The sequence below is a fragment of the Botryllus schlosseri genome, chromosome 13, assembly GCF_051294905.1.
Source record: "Botryllus schlosseri isolate E-star chromosome 13, Bs_hap1, whole genome shotgun sequence".
NCBI classification, from domain to species: domain Eukaryota; kingdom Metazoa; phylum Chordata; class Ascidiacea; order Stolidobranchia; family Styelidae; genus Botryllus; species Botryllus schlosseri.
In genome coordinates this window covers 21,455,893-21,459,948 of record NC_137248.1, presented here as the reverse complement: position 1 = coordinate 21,459,948, position 4,056 = coordinate 21,455,893, and the positions used below count along the sequence as shown (strand labels likewise).

At 40.8% G+C, this 4,056-nt stretch overlaps 1 long non-coding RNA gene across 1 annotated transcript; it reads left to right on the top strand.

Annotated features, from left to right (window-relative positions):
* Positions 1–725: 725 nt before the first annotated feature.
* Positions 726–1,563, top strand: LOC145454665 (uncharacterized). The gene is made up of 2 exons (XR_013920200.1): positions 726–841; positions 1,316–1,563. It is a non-coding gene; the product is annotated as an uncharacterized LOC145454665 (long non-coding RNA).
* Positions 1,564–4,056: the final 2,493 nt, after the last annotated feature.

Genomic DNA, 4,056 nt, shown 5'->3' with positions numbered 1-4,056 from the left:
CTGACAGTTACTCGTTACTGCAGTTTACCGGGCTATTGGCAAAATTGATTAGCTTCAAAATCGCTGCAGCCAATGTATACGTAGAACTGAATGTTACTGATATATCATTCTATAGTGGTGATTTGACCTGATTGAACCTCGTTTGCGAGACTGGGGTCTGTCATACCGAAATTGTTGGCCCTAGTATCAATTTAAGCTTAGTAGGGTACAAGAAATAACTGACGATCGTAGCTAATGTGGTACACCGTAGCCATATTATATTATAAGGCAATGGCTGTACGGCCAGTCTCGCTGGTTACATTCGTTGTCACGGATAAGGCTGATAAGTTAGAAAATTAGTTCAGGATGTATAATATTGCTCGGGGAAACTAGAAATATCAGCACCGCACGCTCAGCTAACCATTTGTTAATGGCGGACAAGGCGACCTGTAATAGGTTACATTAGGTGACTGCTTTTTCTGAGATTCGTAGTAAACAACCAACGCACAACTGTGACATCACAAGCAGCGTCTGATTAGGTAAGTACAGTAAGTAGTGAACAACACATGGAACATACATCAATTTATACGAAATTAGATGAAAAAAGGGACTATATGCAATTATAAATGTTTCTGTATGGAAAAAACGACCCAGATCAAACATTATAACGTGGCCAGTAAATATTATTGGTGTTATGTGTCAGCGGATGAATACCATTTATTTCGAAATCCTTCGAGTGTCGTCTGACCGGTGGCCATTAGTGAGATTTGAGCAAAGGGTGGAGCCAAGCTTGTGCTTGAAGAAAGTGAACACGATCGTTGAAGATTCCTAGGAATGCTGAATGGCATACGCATCTTAAAAGGTAATACAGTACTATAGTATTTGTTACCGTGAATATCTGACTCTGCACACCAGCCCTCGATGACTTAGATTTCATGATTGATATATTTCATTCGCCGCATTCTCTGTTCTATTTTGGGATATTTGTCGACTTATATAGTGACCACATACTCCGCTGCGGAGGAGTTGAAACTGTTGGCTTGGTAATGTCATTTTCGGGCCATAGCATAGATATGTTTTCATCCGCTGCTGGATTTGTTTGCCACACATGCCACCTTAAATTAGGAACCTTTTGCTTCAATACAGAGATAAAGTCATGAATCTCTGCTATGTCATGTAAAAGGCGGAGCCGTCATCACACAATGTGCCAGTACCGGTACTTCAAAACATGTTATATTTTTGTTAGCCTATTTGTCTTAGTCTTTATAATGTCATGTCCACTGTCCAGGTTAGGAACTTTGCTTTATATAGCTACTTACGCACGAATTCTTTTTAGTGGAACTGCAAGATACTACTTACACAGAAGGAATGAGAACGAGAAAAAGAAACAATTGGAAGTTTGGCCGGTGGTGGAATTAATTCCCGTTTTCTTGAGACCACTCGTGTTACTGCATGTCTCCCAAAGAAGAATTAGACCTCCAGCAGCAATATTTTTCCATCGATAACCACTTCATCGTGATATCATGAATGAATATACAGTTTATTCCAATGTCGTTTTGTGGATGTGAAGAAAATGTTGCGATATTTTTGCATCGGGTTGCTTTGCGATAGGTATGGATGTACGTGAATTTAGAAGCTGGTATGTAATCCTGATTTACAGGAACAGCATGTAGGTAGGTAGGCGGTAAAATGACAGTCTCGATCGCAAATGTACAGGAGAACATGTAGATTAGATATACCGGAGGTGACTGTAACATTACAGTCTGGCGTGTAAAGTGAGATTACCGGACGAGTGTAAGTTAAATTTACATTGACTAACGGTAATGTTAGATTACCACGAAATGTCTGGCTACCGTGCTTCCAAACATTTCGCGGTAAATCGAGGTTTTTATTTTTTACAGTGTACATGTATTGTATAATGTGGAATTGCAACGGCTATCAGCGTGCAAAGAAAATGCTCTCTATACCCGCTGCTGTTGTTATTCACATTTTGGATCTATTTATCAGGTAGGCTACTTTACGTGCGTGTGCTTTTTTGTTTTGTTGTGTGTGTGTGTGGGAGGGGGGGGGAGAATATACGCATTTGTTCAAAATTATATACAGGATAGTCTACATATTCACGGAGGCGCATGCGCAATTACCGTTACCAGTTAACAGCTCTGGAATGCATGTATCGAAAATTATATAGCGTGTTGTTCACAAAACCTCATCGTAACTCTGGATGGCCAATGATGGCGTCACAAACGCATCCAACACGACTATAGTGTGACGTGAAATAACGCTTTCGCGAAATTTTGAGCGATACTGGTATCGGTTCACAATTAGGGCTGGGCAAAATCGAGTACCTGAGTGATTCGATTCTGAATCACGCAATATGCTTCGAGTCGAGTCGAGTAATCGAGTATCACTCATTATGACGTCATAACAGAATGTAATATGTCAAAGCTCAAATAGGTACCTTTTATGCCACCACAAAGAATATAATGCCTGTTATCCATCACAATAAAGATACTTTGGTATTTTTCGACCATACCGATTTCATTTCACTTGGTGACAGTATTGTGGGATGACCATGACTTCGGAAATGTTCTATTTCCAGTAACGTTCGTAGCTTTGTACTTTATGTTTCGTATGCTACGATGCGGACAATGAAAGTTTCAAGGCTTCAACAGTGAAAATTAGTATCGAAACTACAATTCTCGTTGACAAATTAACTTTCAGTGAGGAGGAGCGTATAATTTCAATACTCGAAAAAATCGCCTTTTACTACTCGACTCGAATCATTAAAATTTATACTCGATTCAGATTCGAGTACTCGAATCATTGTGCCCAGCCCTATTCACAATACGTTTCATGTTGCAGTTGTAGGCGATAGTCTTGCGTACTGATTTGGTTGGGTGTCTTGTGTAGTCAAACCAGCAAATAGCTGATGCTCTGTGATGAAAAAAGTGTTGGGTAGTGGGAACAAGACCGTAACTGCCGCACCCCAAACGGGGGGCGAGCTCGAAGGGCCCAAAATTATTTCGTGAATTAACATAAATTATAGAGTATTTTTCTGGAAATTTATGTCACTTTTTCAATTATTTTCGCGCTGTTTGCGCGATTTAATATTGCCGAATAAATTGATTATCCCTTCCCTCACGAAAATACGTAGATATTATAGAAATGGAGACTTCGGCGTCGGCCATTGCTACGCCTCGACGCACCAAAACATATGAAGTTATAGGCCATGTAACATGCGACTCCGAGAAGCGTGCCAGAACGATCAGCAGCGAGAAGAGCTTGGCCGAGCAGAAGTGCCGTTATGTTGACCGAAAACTTCGATATAGGCCTATATACAATATACATATTAAGGAAGAATAAGATTTTTGAGATTGTCAAGGTACATGCTCGTTTCGTGTCGATTGTTTTTATTCTGCCAGCGCCACGCACAGAGTGGCCCGCAGCTGAGATGCAATAACTTTCAACCAAAGATGTTATAATGAACTGAAAATTGTAATACATGAAAAAGGTTCACAGTGCAGAACCTATACCAAGATTCGTTTGTGAACGTGAACCTCTAAATTGCCAAGGTTCACACACAGAACGCGAACGTGAACCTCACCCACCCAACACCACCCCTAATACATATAGGCCTACGTTAAATTGTCCATAGGCGGCTACGACTGGCGCCGAATGTTCCTATCCTGCCGACCTGAACCCCACAGGACAAATACCATCCCGCAGGGAAACATTATTTGCCGGTAAAGCAATACCATTTTGAAATCGTGTGTGCGTCCTAGTTTCGGTGATTTTCAGATATTTGGACATAGCAGATATAGGAGGTCACGAAATAGCGTAGTGTAACGAAGTCAATATACCAACGGGTCCGCCCGAAGATGTTTAGTACTTATTTATGGGTCTTACCTTTTCCAACACACCTAACTCAGCTCTACCGGTAAATCTGATTACGTGAGCAGAGAGGGGATAACAAATTGATAGCAAAATATATGGAATTCCCGATCATATTGACCGATTCAAACATGAATTATATAAATTTTTCGCGCTTCGCGCGTTTAGTCGAAATAAGGCGATGCA